Source organism: Dipodomys ordii, unplaced genomic scaffold, assembly GCF_000151885.1.
Source record: "Dipodomys ordii isolate 6190 unplaced genomic scaffold, Dord_2.0 Scaffold43, whole genome shotgun sequence".
Lineage (NCBI taxonomy): Eukaryota > Metazoa > Chordata > Mammalia > Rodentia > Heteromyidae > Dipodomys > Dipodomys ordii.
In genome coordinates this window covers 13,585,828-13,601,263 of record NW_012267259.1, presented here as the reverse complement: position 1 = coordinate 13,601,263, position 15,436 = coordinate 13,585,828, and positions in this window count along the sequence as shown.

Below are 15,436 nucleotides of genomic sequence, written 5' to 3'. Positions count from 1 at the left end.
TTTGTGTGCTCATTTTTGTTGAATAGCATGAACATTTGAATTTCCTTTCTAATCTCTTCCATGACCCACTCATGATTCAGCAGTGTGTTGTTCAGCCACCATGTTTTACCAGACTTTCTTTGGTGGCTTTTGGTGTTGAGTTCTAATTTTATTCCCTTGTGGTCAGAGAGAATGCAAGGTATAGCTTCAATGTTTCTGAATTTGGACTAATTTGCTTTGTGGTCTAAAATGTGGTCTATTTTAGAAAATGTTCCATGTGCCACTGAGAAAAATATGTATTCTGATGCTGCTGGGTGAAATATTCGGTAGATGTCTGTTAAATCTAGTTGATCTATGCAGTTGTTTAGATCTGCAGTTTCACTGTTGAGTTTTTGCTGGGATGATCTATCTAGTGGGGAGAGTGGTGTGTTAAAATCCAAAACAATTAATTTCTTTGTGATTTGAGGGAAAGTAGTGTTTCTTGGATAAATTTGGGTGCTGCATTGTTTGGCGAATAGATATTTAGAATTGTAATATCCTCTTGAAGGAGAGATCCCTTAATTAGTATGTAGTGACCTTCTTTATCTCTTCTCAAGAATTTTAATTTGAAGCCTATTTTATCTGATATTAGGATTGCAACTCCTGCCTGTTTATGGGGGCCGTTTGCTTGGTAGATTTTGTTCCAGCCTTTAACATTGAAAATGTGTTTGTTTTTACGGGCAAGATGTGACTCCTGAAGGCATCAGATTGAAGGATCTTGCTTTTTAATCTAACTAGATTGTCTGTGCCACTTAATTGGAGAATTAAGTCTGTTAACGTTGATAGATAGGACTGAGAGGTATTTGGGAGTTCCTGCCATGTTATCCACCTTCTTCGGGGCTGCAAAAACTGGGTCCTTCCTATGGTTCTTGGATTCTCAGTTTGGGTGCAGTTTCTTGGCTTTTATTGTGGTCCTGTTGGATTTCTATGTGTAGGACATCTTTAAGTATCTTTTGTAGGGCTGGTTTTATGGAGATGTGTTGTTTCAATTTTTTTTGCTATGGAAGGTTTTTATTTGACCTTCAGTTATGAGGGAGAGTTTAGCTGGGTACAGTATTTTTGGTTTATAGTTGTTTGTTTTTAGGGCATGGCATACATCATTCCAGGCTCTTCTTGCTTTGATTGTCTCTGCTGAGAAATCTGAGGTGATTCTAATTGGTTTCCCTTTATAGGTGATTACCCTTTTCTCTTTGACAGCTTTAAGAATCTTTTCCTTGGTCTGAGTTGATCCTGTGTGGATTATAATGTGGTGGTGGGATGTCCTATTCTGATCTGGTCTATTTGGAGTTCTAAAAGCTTCTTGTATCTGAATAGGCCTATCTTTTTGCATGTTGTGTTAATTCTCTGCTAGGATCTCGTTAAAAAAATTTCCTAGACCATTAACTTCTGTTTCTAGGTGCTCCTCTACACCCATTATCCTTAGATTAGGCCTTCTGATGGTGTCTTCCAAGTGTTGGATAGATCTATCATATTTCTTGGACTTGTCTTGGATGGTTGCATGTTCTTTCTCTATAATATCTAGGCTGTCTTCAATCCCCCAGATTTGATCTTCTGCATGGTCTAACCTGCTGTCAAGACTTTCTACTTTTTTTTTTATTTCTTTTCCTTCTAATTGGTCAGCTTTCATGGCTTCAAATTCTTTGTTGAAGCTTTGTTTTAGATCTTGTATGAACTTCTTTACTTCCTTAATTTGGTGTTCAGTGTTTATTCTCAGATCACTTAGTTGATTGGTTATGGTTTCCTTGGACTCCCATTCCTTCTGTTGGATTCCATTCAGCATTCCCTTTGTGGTCTCCCTGACTTCCTTCAGCTCTTTGCTAATGGATTCCATGAATGCCTTTAGTGATATTTGTGTATTCTCATCCTGGTCTCTCAATTCCTGTATTACTCTTTGATTAGCTTCCTCACGTTCATGCCATTCCTATAGTTCTCTTTGTGTGTTCTCAACCTGTTCACACCATTCCTGCCTTTCTCTTTGAGTTTTCTCAAGCTGCTCACGCAAATCCTGTATCAGTTTTCGAGTAGCCTCCTTACACTCATGATATTCCTGTATGAACCTTTTGATTGCTTCCTCTCTCTCCCTATCATGTTCATACAGAGTCCTTTGTATGCTTTCAATCTTTTCATTTATCATGTTTGCCAACAGTGTTTGTAGAGCTATTTGGGAACTCTCCTCTGGATTATTCATCATCTGTTCTATCACCTGATTATCATGAGTGGGAGTTGAGATACCCGGACTTGCCATTTTTCTTGTATTTTTCCAGCTTACTCTGCCCATTTGGGATGAAAATAACACCAGTTTTGTGCTAGAACACTAACTTAAGGCAAGCATCAACCAAAGTCTGTATTTGCACAGTCAATAGTCTGCAGATACAATCTAGTTCAACAGATACATCTATTCAACATCAAACAACTATATATTAATGGGCTACAAACCATAAAGAAGAATTTGGTAAAACAGAAATTATTAGGTATAGGGAAAGATGTGAGTAAAATATAGGAATAGAGTTATGTGGAAAGGCACAGGGAGAGTTAACTTACCTAAGTCCTAATCTCAAAGCAAGAATTAGGTTGGATAGGATGAAAGTAGAGAGAGAGCAAAAAAGAAGAAAGAGAATGGGAAAAGAAAAGAGACCAGAAAAAATAGAAAAGTAAAAATTAAAAATATTATGCAGTAGCAAAAACAAAATATTCAGAGAAGAACGTGGGAATAATGAGAGAAAGGGAGTGATGTAGAGGAGATGTGAAAAACTTAAAAAAAATACTTAAAATATTATATAGGTGTAAAGGTGTAATACTGCTATTAAGGAATTTAATTCTCAGAGGTTTTGAATTGAGTAATAAATTTGTGGATTAAGTGTGTACACAATGGGGGATAAGGCCTAATAATCAACTACGGGATTATCTGAGGATGTGCAGAACAGCAATTAAGTCATATAAAGAAGAACGAAAGAGAAGAAAAGGTGAAAAGGATAAGAAACAAAGAAAAAAAGATCAGAAGTTCAGTAGATCTAAACAAAAAACAAAAGAAAAAATTTTTGAAAAAGGAAAAAAAAGAAAGAAAAATGCACACACACATGTACCCCTAAATTAAAATTTTTAAGAGGAAAAAAATGTTACTAGAAAACATTTTTTTCAAAAAAGGTAAAAATTAAATAATTAAAAAAAGTTTTAGAAAAAAAATTTTCATAAAAGGTACAAAAAAAAGACAAATATTTTTTTTTTAATTTTTTTGGGAGGGGTGGGAAAAATCCTATATATCCCTTGTGTCCATAACCAGCCTCTTGTTGGAGTCTCTGGTCTGCTTGTGGTGTTTGATTTTCCTGTGGCTTGGTTGGTTTCTCAAGTCAGTTTGCTTGAACAGGCAGAAAAATGCTCTGCTTTACACAGGATTTTATGATCCTCCTCCCAGGTTAGTTCAATGGGAGGGAGATCTGCTTTGAGTATCACAAAAGAGGCAGATGGCTTTTTCCTCAAGTTTGGAGATGCTGTGATGAGGCTAGATTCTGGGTAGATTTGAGGCCTTTCAGCAAACCGTAGCTTTACCTGGGCGCTAGTTTGTGAGAAACTCACAGAGCCCAGCCTGGAGCCACTCTCAGGGTTTCTGTTTACTGAATTTCAATTGATTGTCAAGGCTGCTAAAGGGAGGGGCAGCCTCTGGTTCTGATTACCCAGTGAAGAAAGCCACTCCTGGGGCTGGCACCTGAGCTGGGTGACTTTTCCCTGGGTGGAGTTGAGTCTGGCAGGTCAGCTTAGGTTCTTGTGACCTGCTAAATGACTCTAGTTTTCCTCCAAGGCCTGAGTTGGAGCTAGTAGCTCTGCTGAGCTTTGTCAGTATCCAAGATGGAGGACTCCGGTAGTGGGGGGGGAGGGGTGGCCTTCCCTCCTCTGCTCCCTGAGAAGGAGTGAGGACCTCATGCTTCTACTCTCGCCGAGTCTTGGTTCCTGGGTCGTCTCTCGTCTGCGAACTGCAGGATGAAGATATCTGCTCCATGTCGGTTCCTGCTGGTGCTGGGTAGAATCCTCTCACCTGCTGCATCTTTTTCCTTCGTCCTGGACTCTCTGTTTTGTAGGTATGGCAGCTTTGGCCACCGCTGCCAGCGCTGCCGCCAGAGTGCCAGCTGCTGGCAAGAGCTCAGATGTGTCTCCTTGCCTGGATTTTCCCTCTCTGGCCTAACTCTCTGTCCTGTGATGGCACACTTGGGTGATTCTCTGGCTTAGGAATGTTCACTGAAACTCTATAACTGCTTTCTATGCTAGAGCTTGTTTAGCCTCCAGCTTCTCCTCCGCCATCTTGACGAGTCTCGAGGGCTACAAACTTGGATGAAAAGAATCTGTTTAGCCATTTCCTGATCCAGAAAATAAGTATCATCTTATAAGTACCTCTGTAAGATATTATTAGTAAATGTAACTATATTTCACAATTTAAAGAAATAACTTATTAAAATAACGTGTAATTTAACTGGCACCTTCCAATCACAGTGGAAAATGTAGGAACAATTCAAAATTGAGACATATCTACTGAAATTCATTTATTATTATTTGTAATGTTTTAGCAAATATTTTAGTAAATTTTGTTATTGTGAAAATACTGTACAGAAGGGTTACAGTAACATGAGCAAGGTAATGATAAGAAATGTACATTTCTTATCAAGCATTGTTGCCTCCTCCTTTGTTTTTCCCCTTACCTTCTCCTTCCCCTCCTTTCACTCCCACCTGCACAACTACACTCTTCCCTCACCCACTCTCCCTGACCTAAATTGTAAAGTTTGTTTTTCAACATAGAGTCTTGTACATCTCATTGTTGCAATGGGTCTACCTACCTCTATCCCTATTTAAACAAGGTGTTTTATTCCCTTTCTCTCCCCAAATTATACCAACATCAAATGCAGTGAAAACAGGGGTTATACCGTGGGAGAGGGACATACAAAGCAAAAAAAAAATCACGTGGTACCTTATAAATATGTTAGAAACAATAACAAGAAAGAAAACCACTGTGTCCTTATCTTAGGGTTCATTTCACTTAACATCATCTTATATGACCTTTTCTGCTTGTCTCAGATACATGCTAGTTATTTTTGCTTCACTGCATTTTGATAAAATAGAGACAACTTAAAAATGGATTATAAACTTGGCATTGGGGCTCATACCTGTAATCCCAGCTACTCAGAAGGCTGAGATCTAAGGATCACAGTTCAAAGACAAGCGGGAAAGCCTGAGAGACTCATATCTTCAATAATCTGCTTAGAAAAAAATGGAAGTGGTGCTATGGTTCAAATATTCCAGCACTAGCTTGAGCTCCAAGAGGCTCAGGGACAGCAAGCAAGCCCTGAGTTCAAGCCCCAGGACCAGAAAAACAAAACAACAATAACAAAAAAGATTATGAACTCTAAACAAAATATTCAGTATCATATAGTTCCATAAAATGATATTTCCATTTAAACTTGTATGTTATGCTCTCTGACACAATGTATGTGATTATCTAGTGACATGTACAAGATGTAAATCTTCATATGCATGTATTGTTTATGAATTTTTAATAAGATGAATCCACTTCGAATAAATTCCTCCTACAATCTACCTCTGTGGCAAACATTTCCCTGAGCTCTCTCTAGAGACATTTTCTTAGCTTCGTAAATCCTATCTCCTGAGTTCCTATATCTGCAAGTGGAGCCTCAGTGAAATGTATCCTTGTTACACACAGTTATGCACTGTGCCTCGTCTTATGTATAATGGATGACACTAAAAGGTGATGCTCAACTCCCCAAGGTTCTATGCTGAGACACTTTGCAGCCTCCATCTGGGTCATTTGATGATATGATCAGAAGAACTCTCATCACCATGCCAGACGTCTGAGTATGCAATGAGGTTAGGAGCAGAAAAAATACAGTAGGTAACCAGCTTCAAGCCATTCCATCCATCAATGTCAAGTGCAAGAATATGAGGGAGTGAACTTCTTTGAACTTCTAACTCAGTCCAGCCTAGAGATGCCTCCGGTTTCCACTACAATTGGACCACAATAATAGCAAACCAGGCAAAATACACAGCTAACTTTTATTTAAAAATTATATAACCATCATGCAATGTAACAAAAGCAAAACCTCCAGATAGACAGCGATTGTTCGTGAGTTGTGTATGGCTAATGACTATATAAACATACAAACCTTGTTGTCATTTCCAGAATCTCATAGATTTTTTTGTCTTACCTGTCCTCTAACTGTGATCCCCAGATCTCAGCTACCTGAGTAGCTAGGATTACAGACCTGAGCCACCAGAGCCCGCCCAGCTCAATATTATTTATTCAGCTCTCAATTTGACTATATTATTTTATATTTCCTCCTTATCATTTACTTACTAGATTTCTATGCCTTGCTTTTATTTTTTGAGACAGAATCTTGCTACACAGCCCAGGCTGGACTGGAACTCACAGTCTTCCTGTCTCAGCCTCCTAACTGCTGAGATTCTTGCACAATAAGGTCTTTACTTACTGTTCAAACAAAAAAGTTACTTATCATACTATATAAATTAAATACATCTTCAGAGTGATACTTAAATAGGAATCAAATAGAATGCAGGAAAAGAAATAACTAGGGAATTTATAGTTATTTCAAAGACAAGTGTCTATGATCTTGTGTATATCAGGCTGAGTAGACAAATAGTGATGAGACCACCTATAATACATTGTATCAGAAAGAGAATATAATTTCTTGCATGCAGTTTGAAACAGTACTCCATTTGGAAAGATTAAAAAATGCATTATCTCACATTAAAGTAATGGCCATTAATACCTTTAATTTCCTGTCTCTCTCTCTCTCTCTCATTGCTCCAAATGCAGTTTTGTGGCCAGCTGATCATGATCTTCATACTTACTTAATAGCATGGACGATGAGAACATTATTAGCACATAAGATTACTGATTAGTAATTAGCTTTCATGTATTTTACTTTCATGCTTAAAAATCACTAACGATGAAAATATTTGCTATTAAAACAACAGTCTTCCATTAGATTATGTAAATAAACCTCCTTTAATCATTTTGCAACTTTATCCTTTTGGTCAATTTTATTGTGTTAAAAGGTAGCACTCAAGTAGATTGTGAGCTTTTACCCTAACTCAACAGGGTCAAAATGATAATTTCAGTTCTCTGATTTGAAACCAAGAGGTTGAAATATTATGGTGAATAGAACGTTAAAAAGAGTCTAAATGCAAAAATTGAGGTCAAAGACCTCATATTTTCTTTATTAAAAGAGTTCCTCTATCTCATCTCATTGAAACAGAATGACCCTTCATTATAGAGATTAACCTATTAGATTACAATCACACTCAATTCCGTTGATTAAATTCTCCCCAGATTAAACATTGAATAGGGAGGGGAATAATAGTTTTCATATATATTCCTAGCATTTTTAGCTCTATCTTCTCATTTTAAAAGGAAGAAAACATCTGTATCACCCATGAAAACTTGGCATTAATTCAGTCAAATGTATCATATATTGTGATGAAAGATTTAAGGCAGTGGCTGACATTCTAGTTTTATTAACTGGGAACTGTACCACATTGTCAGTGGTCAGTTTGTGCACCATGACTATTTGCCTTTTACCAAAATTGTCATTTTTGCTTGTATTTCATTTGGAATTGTTTGTGCTTTCTTCTTCATTCTGATGTAATTTGAATTGTGTCTATAAAAACAATTTGGTAATTTCATTTATATATACTTACAATATAATGCAGCCAGATCTCACCATTTCTCCTACAAGAAATGAATATTTACATCCATTCATAAAACCATATGTGAATGTTCCTAAGAAACTGTAGTTATAGTGTAAACAGCACAGTAACAGAACTGTACAATGCTGTTTGTATAAACTGCTGTTCAACCCTATTTTGTTAAGTTACTTTACTAACATTGTTTTGATACATGCAGGCACTGTTGTCCTGAACTGTGGAAGGGGGACACCTTGTCATTTTCTGAGGTCTGCTTCGTTTGTATTTTTCCCAAAATTGTATTCTTGCCTTTGTCCATGATTAGAATCTCCTTTTTCCAACCCATCTTATCTAGTGTCTGCTTTGTGGATTTTGTTTTTTGTAACCATTTTGTATAGGCTAGCAGTGCTCGCTGTGGGTGAGGTATTCCGTTCCATAGTTCCTCTGCCCCAGCCATGAACCAAGAAAAAAAAAATGGATTCAAGTTTATTATTGGTGCCTTGTGTCAACCCATAATGACACGTGGAGCAAGGCCTATGAAGGAATGGCATTTTCCCTTTTCTCTCTCCTGTTGTCTGTCCCTTTGACATCTGATGAGGAAACAGACTCCCTGAACAAAAGCTTGGAAATTCCATGGCAGCACGTAGCACTTCAAGATTGGCAAGTCCTCCTACTTTGCATCTTTGTAATCTTGAAATTTTGGGGTAGTTGATTGTGCTGACTCTCTGATGGCCTAAAACAAAGATCTATAAATCTTCAGATTATTTGACTACTGTTCTTTGTGTGGAAAGAAAGGAGATAATGCCTTTCATGTCTCCCTGCAAGAAGCCAAATGTCCAATTTGAAGTACATCACATTTAAAATAAACTTTAAATTGGTCCCAGTGAAATGAAAATGTTGCCACATAAACTATCCAGCTACCTGTATTTGAATATTGTGGTCTCTAAGGAGTCACTAAAGAACTCTTAAGCAAAAAGAGAATGTAATTTTAAGACTTCTTCCAATCTATGAGCTTTGTCAGCTGACCGAAGTGTGAAGAGTCTCTCTCACTAAATAAGAACACAAAAGGATGTCATTCTGAAGTTACCATTCATTGCAAACCTTATGACTAAACAATGAACACACAACGGTAAATATGCCACAGTCCCCAACTTCAAAGTGTGCTGAGCCTTCCAGGAGACAAATACATAAACAAAGAATTAAGATTATAACCAACTGTCAAAATAATACACAAATAGATACCCAGGCATATGTGAGCAAGGGAATTTTCCCTTTATTAGTTAATGAATTCCATTCTACTCTGTAGAATTCAGTCTAACAGCACAATCATTGGTATCATTCTAAAGCGGAGTCAACAAAAGAGCAACAGAGAGAGAAAAAAAAATAAGAGGAAATAGTATTATAGAAGCCAAGAAAGAACATTTTCAAGAAAACAGTCCACTGTTGTATGTAAATATTTGGTTCTGTATTTTGAATAAATGTATGACTATATTATTATATCTTTTATTTTATGTTATATTATATTTTATAGGTTTGTGCCAGTTCTGGGCCTGAACTCATGGCCTCACCATTGTCCCTTAGCTTTTATGCTTAAGTTCTGGTGATGTATGTCTTGAACCATAGGTTTATTTGTACTTGTTAGGAGGGGCCTTGGCACTGTCCCTGAGCATTTTTGCTCAAGTCTGACACTCTACCACTTTGAGCCACAACTCCAGTTCCATTTATTTTGGATGATTAAATAGAGATAAGAGTCTCATAGGCATTCCAGCCCAGACTGGTTTTGAATGAAGATCTTATCTTGCCCCCTGAGTAACTAGATTTACAGATGTGAGACAACAATGCCCTGTTCATGTCTTATATTTGAAAAAGTTTAGTATTTGCTTTAATTGCCACCTGTCTGCAAATTCAGGAATTTCATCTTATATTCTGTGGTTTTCCAGAACAAACAAGTCTTGACACACAGTGAAGAATGGTCACATGTCAATTTTAAAATTTTTATTTTAATGTAAAAATGCTGTACAGAGGGGTTACAGTTACATGAGTAAGGCAATGAGTACATTTCTTTTTTATTTTTAGTTTATTTTATTTTATTATTTTATTTTTCTTTATTTTTACTTTCATTGTGAAAATACCATACAGAGGGGTTACAATTACATGGGCCAGATAATGAGTACATTTCTTATCAAGCATTGTTGCCTCCTCCTTTGTTTCCCCTTCCCATCCCTTCCCATCTTCCCCTCCCTGCCCTGCTTCCCCCCCAAAGTTGTAAAGTTTGTTTTCGACATAACGATTTGTAACTGTATCCCTATTTAAACAATTTGTTTTTTCCCTTCCCCTCCACAAATTATATCAATATCAAATACAGTGAAAGAAGGGGTTATACTGTGGGGGAGGGACATACAAAACAACAAAGAAATCATCTTAAAATATGTTAGAAACAATTGAATGAAAGCAAAAACATTTGAATCCTTATCTTGAGTACATTTTTGTTGAGCATTGTTCCCCCTCCCTTGTTCTCCCACTATCCCTTCCTTCCCCCACCTCCCTCATTCACCCCCTCCCAGAGTTATAAAGTTTATTTTCAATATAGTATCTTGTGGATATCATTGTTGCAATGGGTCACCATGTGTCCTTGTTTCAGTGTTTTGTAATTCCCTTTCCCCTCCCTAAATTAGATAAATGTATTTACAAGAATATACTTTCTCATGTAATTGTAGCGCCTCTGTATGGTATTTTCACAATAAAAAAAAAGAAATATGCTACAGAATTCTATGCTTCTATCAGAAAGAATGACACTGCCCCATTTGTTAGGAAATGGAAAGACTTGGAAAAGATCATAATAACTGAAGTAAGCCAGGCTCAAAGAAATATAGGTGCCATGGTTTCCCTCATTGGCAATAATTAGGGTATGTTTAGAATAATCTTAGCAGATGAGAAGAAAAGCAAAAATGCTATGTACATATGACCATATAAGAGGATGCTAAGCAATGAACCTAAAGATATGGACCCAAGAGATCTTTCTTTGTTGTAATTGTTTTTAATGTTGTTTATAATGTGATTTTTTTGTTTCTTTTGCATGTGCTTCCCCCTATGGTATATCCTCTGTTGATTTTGGTACCCTGCATCAATTATTTTAATATCAGCATAGAATGCCAGTTGGTGATTTCCATCAGCTGGCTGTCTTTGTGTGTTCATCCCTATAATGCTGTTTGTCATTCAGAAAATTTCTTAATGATGGTAGATGTTTAAAAATGGGCTTGTCATCTAAGAAACCTTTACAGATCAATATATTTACATTTCAGAAATACGACATTCAACATTAACATAAAAACTCAATCTTCATGAATCTTTCTGTCAAGAGGAACCTCAAAGGAAAATGAAAACTCTCTAAGGATGGAGAAGCAGAACAGCCTTTGAAGATCTCACACACTGGAAAAGTCTGTGCATTGCTCGCATTTCTCTTCTGTGAGAATCACTCTATGGATTGTGTTATATTCTTTTAAATCTATTGGTTCATACATTGTACAAAAAGAAGTGAAATGGGAGTCTCAAAATACAGATGATTATTTAAAATGTTCATTCTGATACATATCTCTAGAGTAAAAAATATACAAATTTGTATATATTGAAATAGCATAAACAAGAAGTGACCAAGAAAATTATATTACATGAAGTAAGCCAGGCCCAAAGAAACATAGGTCCCATGGTTTCCCTTGTTTGCACTAACTAGTACATGTGTAGGATAAGTAGGAAAGGTCAGAAGCTCTGTACATATGACTATATAAGATGATGTTAATTGAAATGAACCCCAAGATAGGGATGCAAGTGTTTTTTCTTTCTTGCTATTGTTTCTAACATATTTATAATGTACCATATGCTTTTTTTTCTTTGTATGCTCCTCCACCACGGTATAACCCCTGTTTTCACTGTATTTCTGTCAGTGCCCTGCATCTTGTATATATACTTCTCTAATTCAGAAAGGGGATGGGAATAAACAAAATGGTTAAATAGGGATAAGGTTGACCTATTGTAACCATGAGGTTACAAAACATTATGTTGAAAACAAACTTTACAACCTCCTCTGGGCAGGAGTGGTAGTTGTGGAGGTGGGAGGGAAGGGACGGTAGGGGAAAAACAAAGAAGGAGGCAACAATGTTTGATAGAAAATGTACTCATTACCTTGCTCATGTAACTATAACCCCTCTGTATGGTATTTTTACAAAAAAAATGTACAAAAATGTTTTTAAAAAACTAGGTATAATCCTCCACATAATAAAGGTTTTATTTTATAAAAGCAATGCCTTACATAGCATTTTGAACTTCTGTAATAATTTTAGAAAACAGCCTAATATATAGAGAGAAAAGCACTCAAAAACCCCTAGAAAAGAAAATAAAAATTAATATTTGATCTATTTCTGAGTTTATAAACATAAAGTTTATAATCAGAAGTAGCATATTTTTGTTGTACTATTACATTTAGGGGCATTTAGTTTTCATTTGCACTGTGCCATATAGTTTATGTATATAATATATAAAATAAATATTCATTATGAAGTAACCTTTTGTATCATCTAATATTTTGTACCAGAGTTCAGACAGCTTAATACCAATAGCATTTTCCATTTCTTTATGTAATCTTAAAAGTTACTTTTTTAACTCAGGCTTCCCATTATATTATATGGATTCAATGATATTATCAGGCCCCTTCCAAATGCTAGAGCATTTACTTTCTACTCAAATTGTATAACAGTTAGGGTTTCGTCATGGCAACATATATATTTAACTTCTCTGTGGTCTATTTTATTCTGTGGTGACCACAGGATATAATATTAGTAAATAAATTACTCATGAAAAAGTGAGCACATGCCAGATTATTGTTATGTATTGCTAATATTATTTTCAGAAACATCACAATTCCATAATACTTTTATTTAAATATGAATATGAGGGCCAGAACTTCATTTCAATTAATTTGTTAGTTTACGTGAAAATCAGATGACTTGTTGCACTCAAAACGGCATACATATTTATTTATTTATCATATTGACATGACTTCATTTCAACTAAGCTCTTAGTCAGCAACTATAGGCTTTTATAGATGTGCGGCAGGGAAATAGATGATAAAGATGAAGCATGGACATTAGCATAATCAATACTAAATACTACAATCAATGTCATTCCAGGGACTTGTTGAGATAATGAAAATAATAGCTTTCTTTGTTCACAATTAATATTATTTTATATAGTTTTATTACAGAAAATATTATAACACACTTTCACAAAACAAATGCTATAATGAACACCTTTGAGATCACTCCTTTCTGTCTTGATTTCAATGAACATTTTAGATTTTAAAAATTTAAAAATTTAAAAATCAAACTCATCAAATAAAAGATGGAAATTGGAAGTTGACTATGGCATTTAGCAATAATTTGACTGCACATATCAAACATAAAAGAGTATATCAGTTCATTCTTTAAAAAAATATTTGAGTGAATACTCCAGACCTTGTTCCATATTCTATTGAAAGTTGAGGATGATTACAAACATTACAGAGAGGTTGTTGATCTAATAAAACAATTTCATCAAGGAGAAAAGTAAGAAATAAAGATGTATACAGTTAAATAATAATGGTGGTGCATATCATCAACAATAAGTTAAATACCCTGTATTGCTTATATATATATATATATATATATGCTTATACATAAGTATGAATTAGATAAAAGTCTGATCTTAAAATGAGAGGATAGGAAAGTAAATATTCCTTGGAATAGGAAGACAAAAATGAAAATTATAACTCAAGATTTTCTTTTCTACTCAAGAAGGGAATTGATGGAATAGTGGAAATTAAAAGACAGTGATACTAAAATAGTTTGGTTACTCCAAAGACGAGTAAATGTTAGGTGGAATCAGTCTTCTATCCTGGGCAGAGGGGATATAAAAACAAGAACACATAGGAAGAATAGTCATTTTCTTTTACCTACTCATTGTACTCCATAAATTTTGGACCACATGTTCCTTCTTGTTTCTGAAAAACTCTCAAAAAGATCCTATTCAAATATTGTCTTTCCTTATTTTGTTTTTGTTCTCTTTCCCAGTTAGATAATTAGGTATCTCTCTCATAGATAGACAGACAGATAGATAGATAGATAGATAGACAGACAGACAGATAGACATATAAAGGTATATATTGTAAAAATGATGTACAGATGGGTTACAGTTCCATAGGTCTGGTAATGAGTTCGTTTCTTTTTGAACAGTTCACCTCTTCCCTCATTTTTCCCTCCCAACCCCCTCTCCACATGTTGTATAGTTTAATGTCAACTTAGTGTCTAGTGAGTATCACTGCTGTATTGTCCACCCTTTGTCCACCATTCCTGTGCTCCCTCTTTACCCTCCCCCAAACAGATAAACTAAGGTACAAGACGAAAGGTACAAAACAGAGACAAAGGAGAAAAGAAAAAGAAAACAAAAACCCTCTTGTTTCCATTTCTTGGAGTTCATGTTGATAACTATCACTTTGTAAGATCACAGGCTCATCGTGATTGAGCCTTTGTGAGTTCTCTTTTTAATCTGTGTCACTAAAACTCACTTAACTGTTCTTACACCCTATCCTTTCTATTCTTAAATAAATCACTGTTGTTGGGGCGAGGGTCCATTGAGAAGCACATGTCTTTGTCTGGTAGAAAGTTGTCTTGTACAGATTCAACTTTACTTCATCTCCCTGTACTGTGGACCAGTGGACACTTCTGTTCAGCTTTAAAGCTATGGCTGCTACTTATTTACCATGGCCTCCTGACAGTCCTTCTCCCCATCAGGTTTGCACTGTTCACAGTTGAAAGATTTGGCAGTTTATATTCAATAGCATGCACTCCATGTCTAGCTCCCATTCTTTCAGAGCTGCTCACCCTAAACTTCCAGCCATTCTGCCAGTAGGGACATTTGTCATCTGCTACTTCAAGCTAGTAAGTCTCCTGCTTTCTACTTCTTATGCTGATGAAATTCAGAAAGAATTGTGAACATCTCACTAAATTATGTCCTTTAAGGTAGATTTTTCTCATGATTTAGATTATTTTTTCTTCTCTCTAAAGGAACACTCACTCACCTTTACCTACCATCAAGGTTTATCCATTGGCCTGATTCAAAGGAAAATTTACATCCAGATCAGGGACAAATCTCTCACAAAACCAACTTGTTCAAAGATATAATTTTAGCACCTACAACACATACCCAGTGACATATGCTAGCCACTGACTATCTATTTGTGAACTGATTTTCTGGCGCCTTTCATGAAATGCAAAAATTGACAAGAAAAAATATTTCTTTTATTTATTAAAAACTGATAAGGTTATGGGGAATTTGAACAGAATTTAGTGGAATTTTTAGAATACTAATTGTCTTCAATAGGTCTAGAAGAGTTGCTTTCTAATTCCTAGGCATTCCTTGACTGGAAGATTCCTCCTAAGATTAATCTACAAAATTGATAGCACAGATAAATGACACAATAAATGTTTGAAAAATGTATTTCTCTTGTAATAAACAAAGATGTTGTTCCAAACTTCTTAGAAAGGAGGTCATTATACAAGTTACATAAGTGTCAATATCAGTTAACAATCTATTTTAGTGCAGCTAAATTATATATTAAAATTATTATTGCATACTAATGTATGCTTATTTGACAACCCAGTTATTTTGCTAGTTCTTAAAATTA